This window comes from Anguilla anguilla, chromosome 4, assembly GCF_013347855.1.
Source record: "Anguilla anguilla isolate fAngAng1 chromosome 4, fAngAng1.pri, whole genome shotgun sequence".
Classification (NCBI taxonomy): domain Eukaryota; kingdom Metazoa; phylum Chordata; class Actinopteri; order Anguilliformes; family Anguillidae; genus Anguilla; species Anguilla anguilla.
The window spans coordinates 2414254-2429442 of NC_049204.1; the positions used below are offsets into that span (position 1 = coordinate 2414254).

Consider the following 15189-nt stretch of genomic DNA (forward strand, 5'->3'; position numbering starts at 1 on the left):
AGTTTACCTGGTGTTACTGCCACCACAGGTGTTGAGTTTACCTAGTGTTACTGTCACCACAGGTGTTGAGTTTACCTTGTGTTACTGTCACCACAGGTGTTGAGTTTACCTTGTGTTACTGTCACCACAGGTGTTGAGTTTACCTTGTTACTGTCACCACAGGTGTTACTGTCACCACAGGTGTACAACACCCTGCAACCGGACATTGGACACAGCATCGTCTGAGTTTATAAAGCAGTTTGAAATGCTTTTGTGCTCCAGAAGCAGCTTATGCGAGAGAAAAGGTCAAGATGAGAGAAACACCGCCATGGAGTTTTTAAAGAAAGCACACGCACCAGAGTGATCTCTGCAAGGACTATCGTGATTGGCCGGGCCGCGCAATGTAGAGGGGCGGGGTTTCGGCTCGTCACATGTGCACCTGCTCTGGTGGGAGGGGGCGGGGCATAAAAACAGATCCAATCAGCAGGCTGAAGCGGGGGCTTGTTGTTCTCTCCTTTTTTTCCCTTTTGCCCTGCACCGTGTCGAGCCTCCTCTTTACTCTCATCATTACTGAAGCACCCATACGTCACTGACAGAGAGACAAAAACATGCACCCCCCCCCCCCTCACCCCCCCGCCCCGGCGGTCACACAGCCGGGCCTGTCAGGGACATTGTCCTCCGCAACCTGCTCCCAGCATCTGTGTCTGCAGGTGGCGGCTGATTTAGGAAGGGGGAGGAGACAAAGGTCGAGCCCCCGCAAGGCTGTTATCAGCAGGGGCGCACGGGTTTCTGCGAGGGTTCTGCCCCCCCCCCCCCCCCCTCTCAAGCCCCCCCCAACCCCCCCAAGGCTCTGATGTCATCACCCCCCCCCCCCCCCGTCCCACTCTCTGATGTGAGCACTCAAAACATATTTATCAAAACATATTCTGTTTTCTGCGCACCATTTCCCCTGATGAATATGCTTTCACATACATACTATCAGATATTACATACACTTCTTGTGTTGTTTTTTGCTGTTTTCATTTTGCTGACTTGCTTTGGGTGATGACTGAAACTATGAAAGGTGCGATCAATGTAAATAAAAGTTTTTGTAACTTTCTAAAAAAATCAAAAATCATTTGGCTTGTTACACTTATTGAACCTCATTCACAAAACGTGTATGATCATATTCGATTGTAAACTGTGTGTGAGAACATTTCCAAGAACATTTAGACATTCATCATTTTTTTTCTTATCTGCGTTTGTTGTTTATCGTGGCTGTTTCCTTATGCTAATCACATGAACAGGACTGCACATAAAACTTACAAACAGCCAGCATTCATCATCTCATACATGTGGGATACGCACAGAAAAGAATCCCACATTGGTTTTTCACAGGAACATTTTTAAGAACAAAAGTAATAATAATTTTTGTGAATGAGGCCCTTTGATTATAAACGGCCCTTCTGTGGCCAGCTGGTGATGTCACACCTTTGTGATTCCGAGCATTCCGAGACTGATGATCAGACTGGCGTAAGGGTGTCTGCCAGGGGAATGTCATGTGACGCACCGCCATTCCACATTGCAGGGCCCATGTGACCTTTAACAGGACAGAAGCTGAAAGGACTTCCTGGCAGCGGCCGGCGATGATGTCCGCCGCCCTCACCGTTCCCCGCTGTGTCCTTGCGGCGGGTTTGTTCGGCCGATTGATCTTGAGACGGCGAGCGGCGAGCAGCGGCGGGGGCGGGATTTATATCCCCGCGGGATGGCGTCATCCGTCCTGGCCTCCGCCCCGCCCGCCGCCCCCCTAAAGGTTAATTGCGCTGGTTAATTGCGCTTCTCTCTCTCTCTCTCTCTCTCTCTCTCTCTCTAACGAACGGTGGCCCTCGTCCGAGCTCGTCATACGCAAGCCAGAGCAGACAGACTTCCTCCCTGCTGTCTTAACGACGGCCATTAACCGGAGAAGGCCACTGCCGGGGAGGGGCTGGGGAAAGGGGGGGGGGGGGGGCTGGTGTCTGGCGAAGGCTGAGTTCTGCATGACGTGGTCTCTCAATCGCTGTGTGTCTACTGAGCAAACTTTAAATGCGAAATTTTAACATTAAATGAACTTCAGAATAAGTGGATGCATAAACTTACGTATGTCATCACTGTACGTAATACAGTGAAATATGCGTTTAATAACTACTTCACTGATTGGACAGAATGATTCTCTCTCATTGCTTTGTGCTGCTTTCAAAACCGAAGTAAACAGAAGCGGGCGATAAGTGTGCACTCTGCTAACGAAAAGCATCTGCACTCCGCTAACGATAAGCGCGTGCACTCCGCTAACGATAAGCACACACTCCGCTAACAATAAGCGCGTGCACTCCGCTAACGATAAGCGTGTGCACTCCGCTAACGATAAGCGCGTGCACTCCACTAACAATAAGCGCGTGCACCCCGCTAACGATAAGTGTGTCCACTCCGCTAACGATAAGCGCGTGCACTCCGCTAATGATAAGCACACACTCCGCTAACGATAAGCACGTCCACTCCGCTAACGATAAGCACGTCCACTCCGCTAACGATAAGCACGTGCACTCCGCTAACGATAAGCGCGTGCACCCCGCTAACGATAAGTGTGTCCACTCCGCTAACGATAAGCGCGTGCACTCCGCTAACAATAAGCGCGTGCACTCCGCTAACGATAAGCACGTCCACTCCGCTAACGATAAGCGCGTCCACTCTGCTAACGATAAGCGTGTACCCCGCTAACGGTAAGCGCGCGTGCGCTACGTGTCCTTCCGCGCGCTCGGCGGCCGCGCGAGCCGCTCCTCCGCAGACCCGATCAGCCGAAGCTTTGAGGAGCCGCGGCGGAAGGGGGATATTACCGCCCGCCAGGAGGCTTTTAAACAATTCAATTAAATAGCGTCCCGCCGAACGCTCCCGCTATCTACCGCACCACGCATGGCTGCACCTCAGCAGAGGGCAAGCCATTCAGCTGAGCCCGGAGAATGGAAGGTGGAGGCTGAATGCAAAAGGGGGGGAGGGGGGGTTATTGGGGGGGGGTCGGTGAATGGGTGGGTGGACATCCACAGTGCTCTTCTCATAATTGCCTTTTGAAAGCTGCTAATTGAACTAAGATAATGATTTGACCTGTTTCTCCCACCGACCCACCCCCCCATCCCCATCCCCTCCCCCACACGAGGCTCTCTGACTGATGATTCTCCTTTGTCAGTGTGTCCCCGCCGTGTTCCGGAATGATACTGTTAGCCCGTCAGAGGACGTTATCTCACACTGGGCCCCCGATTCATTCTAAACCCTTTGAAGTCAAGTCTTTGCCCCTTCCCAGCAAGTCAACCCCAAACAGACACACACACACACACACACTCACACACTTTCTACAGTCAGGCCACTATCACGAGGTTCTTTTACCCTGAAACAGATTCACGTCCTGTAGTCAGTCTTCTGTCGTGTCCCAGCGAGCAAAGGCATATTGGACATATCGCTGTCGGCAACGGCTCTCTGCCAAATCAGCACCCCAGGTGTCCGTCAGCGGCAGGGACCCCGCTCACAAACTCCTTCTGTCTCCTCTAAACAGCCTGTCCTGGCCTTGACTGCCTCACTCCCACTCCTCACTCCAGCCCTTCCTGCTTCACTGTTTCCTGCAATCAGCCTCTGGCTACACGCTTGCTCACCTTGCTTATATAGGGAAAGACTGAAAGCAAAAAAAACACAAAACATTCCGCAGGTGCATAACAAATGGAGAAGGAGGAAGTGAGGTTCTCTGGGAATTAACTGGAAGGATGAGAGAGGAGGCATCCTGAGCAGCGGGGTGTAATCTGGCATATTCGTGCTGATTCATGGATGAATAATACTGCAAAACATCGCTGACTGCGTGTCAGGTCTGAAAGGTTGACCTGGAAATCAAACTCCTGTTAATCTGCTGATAACTGTGGCTGATAACTTGGTCACATGCGAAAAAACCCAGAAGTCATTATGCACTTAACCCTTTGAAGAAAAGATTCTTTGGAATGTTTTTTTTTTTTTTCTTAGTCAGAGTTCCAGAACTCCATTTCGCTTTCAGTCACCAGCAGTGATTGTGACATCAGCCTTAGAATGTACAGTTAAGAACATTCTAACAATGTGTTTGTGATCTCACACCTTAAAGGGTTAAATGCTAATGGTAAATACAAAGATGCGGAAACTTAATGGAAAGACAGACCAGAAAAATTAAAGCAAAACAAAAGGTCTGTCTTTCCAAAAAGTTTCCGCATCTTTGTATTTTGGCCAGGCAAACAGGCTCCACTCCAAAGAAGCCAAGTCTATAATTAGAATATATATTGCACCCAATATTTATTCATGCGTTTGGCACAATAACGTCCGACTCTGGAGGACTCTGCAAATGGTACCATGCCTTTTCTCTTAATATCACCCACGTCTCTCCGGCAGGTAGAAGGGGGGCATCCATATGGGTTACAATCACTGCAAAGGTCACTAGCGTCTGCTGCTGCCTGAATGTAGGCATTCGCTCCATCCACAGAAAACTCCCTGCCCACACGATGCCCCAGTCTGTCCTACGTACTGACCCTGGGAGACTTTGGTAACACACAACTACATGTCTGATTTTCTCAAACACACAGAGAACTATATTTTAGGGGCTAAACTATCCAGTGGGTGAAAGTTGGAGCACAGTATATCTCCACATGCAAACGGGACATATTGCAATAAACCATATCTATGTGTACTGAAAATACAATATGTACATTTAAGATTATTTAATCTTACATATACTGCAGCATATGAAAGTGGCAATAATTTGTGTACTTGCCCATACACTGAAATGTGTTGCAGTATCTTAGTGATACATTGTATTTCAATATATTTTCAGTGCATTCCATTTACATATAAATATAATAATCGTTATTTCGTGAGAACCTATTTAAATTTATTTTAAACATTTGAATAATATAAAAAATCTAACTCTGGCTAACAGTGGCTCCCATTGTGAGTGTAATTTTATATTCTCTCTGTAATTTAATCTGCTACTGGCTGCTCTGTTTATTGGCAGGACTGCAGGGAAACATAAAACCTGTGTGTGTTCTCAGTCGTTAGTATAAACGCACAATTGGGCTTGTCATTTGAAATCTGTATGCAAATTCACGTTTACATTACATTCATTTGGCAGACGCTATTATCCGAAGCGACGTACAGTAAGCACCGAAGGTCACTGGAGCAACTAGAAAACGCAGGTCCGATAAGGTGCAATGCTCATTATGCAACAGTTATGCGTAGCCGTGAACACGCTAAGTCCAGTTCACACAGTAGGCATAGGCTAGGCCAGAAAAGTTACGGTCAAGTCAAACAATGAGGCACGACGACGAGCCACAACATCAAGATAACGATACGAGTGCAATATAAGTGCTGGATGGAGATACAGGCCTAACATGAAAGTGCTAGAGGAACCAGACAGAAGAATACAGGTGATAAGAGCGATAAAATGAACGGATAATGGGAAGTGAGCCGAGCGGGATGAATCACGTCAACAGCATGACTTCACCTGAACCGGCTGCTTCTGAGGAAGCCTACACCTGCACGCCATTACCCACTGAAAGCTGGATAAGCGTGGACATGGCACGGACTTTAGTCACATCACTGGTCAGATATCAAAACAAACAAGCTGTTTACATCGGCTGAGTAATGCCATTTTGTGAGCTACCGGTGAAAACACAAGGTGGTGAGTTGGCGGAATTATGAACCGGGCTGTTCCTGGATAGCCTAGCAGGAAGGTTTCATGGTTTCCTTTTGAAAAGAGGGCGTGCGTCTTAATAACACATATCAATAACTGTTCATAACTGTTACACCTTCATCCACAACAGGCCTGGCCGGAATATTGCTGAGACACTTATTCATACAGTCCACCACTGTATATTTTTTAGGGATTTAGCAGAGTGAATAGCACAGCGATCTGAGTGAGGGGTGGTTTCCCGTACATACAAACTACTTTTACAAACAATCCACTTAAACTGAAGCAGTACGCCACAGGGCCGAAAGTATGCGGACACCTGACATCCAACACCTCATCAAAAATTATGGGCATTAATATGGAGCTGGTTCACCCTTTTGCTGCCGTAACAACCTCCTCTCTTCTGGGAAGGCTTTATACTAGATGTTGGAGCACTGCTGCAGGGATTTGCTTCAGCTCAGCCAGACGAGCGGTAGTGAGGTTGAGGCAAAAGGTGTTGGATGGGGTTGAGGTCAGGGCTCTGTGCAGCCGAGAGTCTGCTCCAGATCCCCAGGTGAAGAAGAGACTGCATTGCTCTGTCGGATTCTCCCCGTGTCTGTTATATTTATGGGTATTTCCCTATAAAGCTGACACTGTGACCGAGGCAGTTTAACCTGGCTGCTGCGGTTCAGGCTAATGCTATTGTAAAAGCATTTGAAGAGGGAACAGCAAGATAACACCCGTGACTTTCGCATTTCATAAGAAGATTAACACACAAACCCTTTGACTACAACCGATAAAGAAGTTTTTTTTTCCCGGGGGTATTTTCACGGGAACAGGATGTCAATGGCAAAGAGATGGGCTGCTACTATTATTATTATTATTATTATTATTAATATTATTATTATTATTATTATTACTTAAAAAACAAGAACAAGGAAATGATTTATGGACATGAAACGCTCAAAGACAAAGTGGATCATGTTACCGCTGCAGTGTTTACGCATCTGGCGTTCCCGGGTGGCATGTAATGCATCCGCTCCAGCACACCTACGGTCCTGCGTGTGTTGGCAGCGACACCCAACGCGTCATCGTCTAATTCATTCCACATTAAACGCAACCTGAAGGGAGGCAGCTCATTGATCACCGGAAAACAGGCGATTCCTCCCATATATTCCAGTAAGATCGAGAGAGAAAAAAAAACGTCATTTATTAATCATTTTCCCCCATAACAATAACATCGAGAAAAAGATGAAGCTAAGCTCACACAGAAAACTCCTCGGTGTGAAATCAGCGCTGGTACATTAAGTTTCACACTGACATAGTAAGTTTTACCTAGGCTGGACGCACACTCATGTGTGAGAGCGCAATAGAAACTGAAGCGTCTGCAGGGCACAGAGGTTTACACGGGAAGAGGGAAACCCTCTGTTGTGTTTTCCTTCTCCAGCTGAGCCGGGCCTGAAAGCATTACTTCACGCAGCCGCTTCAGAAGTCTGGACTGCATTAGTTCTGCCTAAATTGGTTCCTACTGAATATGTCATTTTTAAGAGTCACACCATGATATCTAAGATACGCAGCCAAGTGCTTACGGTAGGACTTCAGTGATGCTAAATCTTTCTAAATCTTTTTTTTTTCTTTCCCTCTCTTTGTAAGGGAAGACGCGTGTGCTTCTTTTTCTTACGAATGTAAACAGAGCTCCCGTTTCACTACAACAATAAAAAGCCTCTACGGTCAAACATAACTTTTAATAAAATGGGGGGGGTTTTGAGAGAGAGCCCCGGTCGTACCGCGCGAGGAGCCCGAGGGGGGGGGGGGGGGGGAGAGACGTGACCGTACCGCCACCATCCCGCCATCCCGCTCAGCGGGGTCCTGAAAGCCCAGACACGGATTCGGCTGCAGTCCCACAGCAGGACAGTCCCGCCGGGAGGGGGTGTTGTTATAGGAGGGGGGGCGGGGGCACTAAGTTCGGCTCATCGGTACGGGGGGTCGCGAAAGTGGAGATAACACGCCAGGTTACTGCGGACGCTCCCCCTTCGCCTTGACTTCTCGAGCGGGACCCCTTCCTTCGCCTTCGCTGAACTCCGCTTCGGTGCACAGGGGTAATTAATTAACCGTTGATTCCTCTACTAAATACAGTACGTTTGGTGAGTTTTTATTTGCCAATCTCCAAAAAAGGTGCCAAACCTGTGCATTCATGGAGTAAATAAAAAGGTATGAAAATAATTAATACTTAGCGGTAAAACTTAAGGACAACTTTTGACTGAATATAGGCCATAGGCTGAGTTGCAGAAAAACACAGGCCCTCTGGGGCTGTGCCAGGCTCAAAATGGCCGCTCCAGGGCGTGTGACCTGCTTTGGCTTGCGCTCCGTGACCCCGGGCACGGCCGCAGCACGTGCTCTTAGTGTAGCACGATTACCTTAGCGTAGCACGTGCTCTTAGCGTAGCATGATTACCTGCCGTTATCACAAGCACCTGCACAGACACTGAACCTCATATCAGATCATGACGTAATGCTGGAGTTTTCCAGCGGGAATCAGGAGGTTGCATCAGAGAGGGTAAAGCAAGGGGTGTCCAGGCTTAGCCAAAAAAGGGTGCAGATACTTGTTTTAGCCCAGAAATAAGACACAGAGTTAGACATGGTGTGCGTCTGGTGGCATTCTTGGAAAGTTTGGAATGGGGAAAAATCAGTGGTCCGTTTTATACCTGCTTCTAAATTCAAAGAGTATTAAAATACACCCTTGTGTGAAAATAAAAAATTAGGGAGATGGTTTGGTTCCCCCATAAGGGCCATTGATTTGATCTGTCTAACTGAGAACTACATCCAGAAAACGATGCATAATATCATTTCAATTAGCTACATCTTTTAAAAGGATTGTTTTTGGGAAAGCTGCATAGGTTTTTCAGAAACCACCCCAACACTCCAACAAAAAAAAAAGTTGAGGAAACTGATTGGTCTTTTACTGGTCGCTGGTCTTTTAGGCTAAGTTCTTTTGTTCTCTTTTTTAACCGTGCTGTAATTAATTATTACATGTTTTAAGCCGAGGCGTCTCCATTCATTCAGTAAAATTACGGTGAAATCCCCCTTTCAGAGCAGCACTGAGAGAACGGGGGCGTAGGTGAGGAGCAACAGACCCTCTGACGAACGCAAGGTGCCTCCCTGGAAGATTTAGGGTTTTGCTCATTGCCCAGAAGCACAAAGGAAATGTCAGTGGGATCTATGCCTGGGAGATGCGCAGCTTGGACCGGGGACAATTCCGTACAGACTCCCGATTGTGTCCGCCTGACCTTAAGAGCCGACCCGCGTTCCCCCCCGGGCCTAAACGGGCCGACCTTAACGGACCGAGAACAAACGGCGGCGGGGCGCTGACGCACGGACACGCTCATCACCGACCGGCGCCCCCCCCCCCGCCCGCCGTCACCGCGGCGACGGCGCACCTGTCCCGAGGACGATAAGAGGACGGTGGTGCCAGAAGAGCCGCTCCGATTTGAAGATTGACGATCGAATTTTGCTCCTTGGCTTTGAGGATGCCTACGCAGGAGGAGGGGTGGAGTGGGGGGGGGGGGGAAGCGTGAGTTTCTCAACCTTTCCATCCCCGCTGGTTTTTTGTTTTCTTAAAGCAGGAAGTTCGCAGACACATGCGCGGTGTTTTGACAGGAGGTCGCGGGTTCGTGAGTGTTCTGTTCCCGCCCCCCCCCCCCCCCCCCCCCCCTCCGCCCCCCACCCTCCGGTGGAGCCCGGTTGGCAGGAGCCTCCGCAGACGAAAGCCGCCAAACTCACGGAGCTGAAATGGCACCTGGGCCATTCCTCACGGCGACCTGCGTTTGGAGAGGGAAGAGCCGGTCCACCTGCACGCTGGGAACCCTTCCCGCCAAAGACGCCATTTCACCCTGAAACTGAGCTGTCCCTCTCTTCTGTCTTTCTTTCCTAATGTCACTTCTCTCCACAAATGCCGTTACTGGAAACACAGATTAATTTTATTTTTAACATGATGCTCTTTCCACTCAGACGTTTCCTTGTAACACAAGCCGACCACTCCCTTACATTTTACCACTCCTTTTTATTTTAACACCAGACTTCCCCCTTGCTGTGAAATATCCGCTCTTGCAAAAGATGCCAGGAAAACAAAATGACAGACGAAGTGACTCAACCACCTCTTCCCTTCCTCCACCCTTCCTGGGACACCTGAGCAACAGTCCCATTAAAAGCCTCGCAGTCTCCCCACAGACTCCCCTCAGTCTCCCCAAAGTCCCCCCTCAGACTCTCCTCACAATCTCCCCCCATTCTCCCCTCAGTCTCCCCACATACCTGTGTAGTTCGGTCCACCTTCTCTCTTGAAACACTGGAGCAGGTGCTTGGTTCTGCAGGTACATGGTTCTGCAGGTGCGTGGTTCTGCAGGTGCTTGGTTAAGCAGGTGTGCAGTTCTGACGAACAGGCCTAAGATTTTCCGCACGGCTGCACACATGGCATTATGGGTAACGCCTGGAAGGGGAAGCGACAGGGTCAGAGGTCACCCCTCCCACTTCTGTTTACTCCAGAAGCACGGGTCTTTCACACATGAATAAACACCCACAGAGACTTTATGAATAAACATGAACAGAGGGACATCATGAATAAACACGCAGAGACTTTATGAATACACACATACAGAGAGACTTTATGAATCAACATGTACTGAGGGACATTATTATCTTTTTCAAAAATCCTGTAACAAACTGGCTAAATCCCACCATAAATAACAATCCTCACAGGACATACTGTATTACAGCTAGAGAACGGCAGGAGAGGATTGATCACTGCATGAGGTTCTACAGAACATGTGTGTTTGTGTGTCTCCATGACAACTCAATCACCCCAAGACCTGCTTTTGTTGTGAAATAAATGTGTGAAAAGCAGTGGAACGTATTTCTGTTTCTGGCTGCGTTACGGACACACAGTTCATTTTTAAAACGGCCGAAGACTAATCATGTCTCACATTAATTATGTTAAGAAGACCTTTAATTAGCACATGGTGTTCTATTAGATTAGAAGATGGCTAATCTTTAATTAAACCAATTGAATCAATGGATACAGGTGTTTTGATAGGCCTGCTGTTTCAATGTAAACTTTTAATGAATATTCATAGTTCTTATTCTCAGTTTGTAGAACTACTTTAAAAATATGCAGATCAAAAAGTCATTTTCTTTGCGATTGTTTTCCTGTCCACTAAATGTTGTTGACTGTCAGCAAAACAGACTAAACAAAATGAGTAATAAGAACGTAAGCGAAGAAGTACAGTAACCATATATGTACATTTTAATCTGAACTGAACACAAGCTGCAAAATACAAAGACTGAGATGCAGTTCACCTCTCTATACCCGCCTGACCCACCCTGAACCCAAAGACCGTCATAACAGAGTTAGAAAATGTCATCCACCATCAATTTTTAAAATGTTTATTTTCAGATCTTTGAAAGCGCTGCAGTTTAAGTTGTCGTGGAAAAGTGGGACGCGCACGGAGGCCAGCAATATGTGACATGTTTTGAGAAGAGGGAAATACCCTTGACAGGGTATACTTTACAGGTGCACTAAGGTGCAGCGGTATGGCGTTACACCGTCAAGGAAATCCAAGCGAGGAACCGAGCCTTTTCACCAGAAATAGACGCGAAACGCATGGGTTTCTCGTCAACACGGATTTCCGCGACTCCTCTTCAATCGGGGAAAAAGGGGGACGTGAGAAACGAGTGAAAAGACCGAGGCGCGGATAAGATTCAACACAAATCTGATAGTGAAAATAAATCACATTAAGACTGTAGGAATTACGGAAGCTGAAGTAAAAGACACATTGGCTCGTTTAATGTGCCTCACAGAACAAAACGCTTTCTCTCCTTCCACAAAATAACTCGCGTCAGCAACATCAACTCCCGACTTCAAAGTTTGCCGAGCGAGAGAGGAAAAGGGAGGAAATTAAATGACTTTACGGTCAAACCTCCCGGATCACGTTTCATGAGAATACCGCAATGTTCCAGCTACCGCTACTGCTGTTGGTTTTTATCTTATCGTTCTGATTAACCGTGAGCCCCGCGTAGATAACGTAACATACACCCTATCTGCATTGTGAATGCGAACCCTTTTCCACCGGTATGCTCACACTACGTAAACACTTGACACGGCGATATTTTGGTGTGAACGGGATGTGATACGTATGCACCCACAGCATGGCTAAGGACTGGATTTGTAATTCTCAGAAGGAGCACGGCCATTCCTGTTCTGTCGCTGTTCTGACGGCGAGCGTAACGAAGGCAATGGAGTATTCTATAATATACTGCACCTAAAAATATGGGCATTTTGGAAAATGTAATATTAAATACATTTTACAGCAGAATATTTTGGGGAAACAAATATTGCAGTATCTGAAATCAGCCATAATTAGTGTATTTGCGCATATAGAGATGGATTATTAGGAGTATCCCAATCTTGATTTTTTATTTATTTATTATTTTTTCAACATATTACATATACTATCCACTTCCCTAAATCCTGGAGTGGTTATCCTGTGCTGCTACTTTCTGATCCAGCCTCATTGGTTAGTATTTAGCCCGGGTGTGTCCTGGCACAAAATGGCCTTGGTTACATCCACAGGTTTATCCACCCAAGAGAGGGGGGTAAAAACTTGCATCCTGCACATTTCCTGGAAGTGGCGACTGAAAGAATTAAATCCCGGCCGCTTGGTTGTTCTTTGAAATCTCATTAAGGCTGCGAAGAAAAAATGAACTTAAGAAAGAGTGGGGGAAAGAGTGGGGGGAAAAAAGAACCCCTTCGCCCTCGCCAGCGGGGGGAATCTCGCTACACTGTGCAGACCTGGCGCTCGCCGCGATCCCGCCTTTCCGCCAGACCTCTCTCTCTCTCTCTGTCCCTCTCCCTCTCTCTCTCTCTCTATCTGTCCCTCTCTCTCTCTCTTTCTCTCTGTCCCTCTCTCTCTCTCTCTCTCTGTCTCTGTCCCTCTCTCTCTCTCTCTCTCTGTCCCTCTCTCTTTCTCTCTCTCTCTGTCCCTCAGACACTAGCGGCTAACGCTAACAGACAGCTGGCTGTTTACGATAACAGAAAAAAGTGTGAGGTTGCCGCTCTTAGCTTGGGCACAAAATGGCGCCGACAACGCGTGCGTCGCAGGAACACGGCCAGTTCAGACCATGGTGGTCATGTTATGAGGTAATCAATACCTGATACGTCTGTGCAGACCATGGCGGTCATGTTATGAGGTAATCAATACCTGATACGGCTGTGCAGACCATGGCGGTCATGTTATGAGGTAATCAATACCTGATACGGCTGTGCAGACCATGGTGGTCATGTTATGAGGTAATCAATACCTGATACGGCTGTTCAGACCATGGCGGTCATGTTATGAGGTAATCAATACCTGATACGGCTGTGCAGACCATGGCGGTCATGTTATGAGGTAATCAATACCTGATACGGCTGTGCAGACCATGGCGGTCATGTTATGAGGTAATCAATACCTGATACGGCTGTGCAGACCATGGCGGTCATGTTATGAGGTAATCAATACCTGATACGGCTGTGCAGACCATGGCGGTCATGTTATGAGGTAATCAATACCTGATACGGCTGTGCAGACCATGGTGGTCATGTTATGAGGTAATCAATAGCTGATACGGCCGTGTTTCTCCAACGGAAGACCCCCCCTGGCCCGGGTGAGAATGGGCAGGACGACTCAAACATACACAGCGTTATACATGCGAAGGAAACGCAGACAACACCATCCCCCAGACTTCTTTTCTTAGAACAGAAACGGGCCTGTGTTTACACTGCAGGAATGGTTAAACTAGCCGGCCTCTGGGCTCTCACAAAGAGAAGTCCAAGACTAACATTATGAAATGAACGGCACAAATTACTACACAAATAGTAGGGCAGCTTTAAAATAAACCCAGCTGATTTCTCCTTCATTGAAATATTAGTTCATTTGAAGTGTTTCGTTATTTTTTTTCTCTGTAAAAAATAAAACGTAAACACTGGAGCAGGTCTGTATTTTTCTTTTGTGTACGGCCGGGGTAACATTTCCTTCCTTTAAAAAGATCAAAAGCCCGAATAAACATGGGGGACACATGATACAGAGGAACACCTAGGAGTGGTTGCAAAATACAGCTGATAATGAGATCTTATAGGACTAAGGCCCCTCCTACCCAGGGGTCTTGATACAAATGATAATGAGATCTTATAGGACTAAGGCCCCTCCTACCCAGGGGTCTGGATGCAAATGATAATGAGATCTTATAGGACTAAGGCCCCTCCTACCCAGGGGTCTGGATGCAAATGATAATGAGATCTTATAGGACTAAGGCCCCTCCTACCCAGGAGTCTGGATGCAAATGATAATGAGATCTTATAGGACTAAGGCCCCGCCTAACCTGGGGTCTGTATGAAATGGGAGAAAGCCCAGCCATGAGCAGCGTGACCCCCTCCCTGCTCGGTTCCACACTGTTTGGCCAAAGTTTTACGGAGGACACAGTGAAGAGGGGAGGGTGCTCTTCCTCCCCGTCCACTGAAACAAATCGTCCCTGCACTTACTCCACGGGTAATTTCCTCATTTGGCGGTAAATTGATTATGTGTCGCTGTTAGGAACGACCTCACCGGAACCACGGCCGCGCTTCGGAAGCCACCAAGGAGAGGAGAACAAGGACATCCTCCTGGTGGGCTTTCCTCCGTTCTTAGCCATTTGGGAATTCTCCTTGTTCTCCTTTTTCATTTCGGAATTCTTCTCATTCTCTTTATTAATTTGGGAATTCTACTCATTCTCCTTATTCATTTTGGAATGCTCACCGTTCTTCTTATTCATTTGGGAATTCTTCTCGTTCTACTTATTCATTTGGGAATTCTGCTCCTTCTCTTTATTCATTTGGGAATTATCCTTCTCCATATTCATTAGGAATTCTCCTTGTTCTTCTTTTTCATTTGGGAATTCTTCTCATTCTCCTTATTCATTTGGGAATTCTCATCATTCTCCTTATTCATTTTGGAATTATTCTCACTCTCCTTATTTATTTGGGAATGCTCCACCAGCATGGTAGCCCTTACAGAAATTGAATACACTGGAATATATTATATATATATATATATATATATATACATATATATATACACTTTATGGAAAGAAATTATGGTCACAGCAGTGTATTTAAAAAAAAATACTGTACCTTGCATGTTAAAGAAGCAGTAATTTGTATATTTGCCCAAATATATATTTAAGGGCAGTAAATTCCATTTCTGCAAGGGAAGGGATGACTACGGGTCCTGAAACCTCACATAACAGGCCCATGAACTCTGACCAGGGTGTTAAACTTAAGCCTGTAGAGCTAAGCCTCCCATTCCCTATCTCAAGCTCTGATATTGCCGAGATTATCGGCCGTCTAATATTGGAATCATCTAATTTTAGAAAAGCCCCATTTATGTTCAAGTTAAAAAAAGAGTGTAGTAATAATAATAATAATAATAATAATAATAATCCAAAAATAAAGTGAATAAATTC

General features: G+C 46.7%; 1 protein-coding gene across 1 annotated transcript in view; it reads right to left on the reverse strand.

The window, feature by feature from the left end:
* The window catches only part of alpi.1 (alkaline phosphatase, intestinal, tandem duplicate 1), a 127575-nt gene that overhangs the window by 53419 nt on the left and 58967 nt on the right, over positions 1-15189 (reverse strand). Inside the window, exon 3 of the mRNA XM_035412365.1 lies at positions 9970-10144. The gene's annotated coding sequence lies outside the window, so the exon portion shown is untranslated. The remainder of the gene's footprint in view (positions 1-9969; positions 10145-15189) is intronic.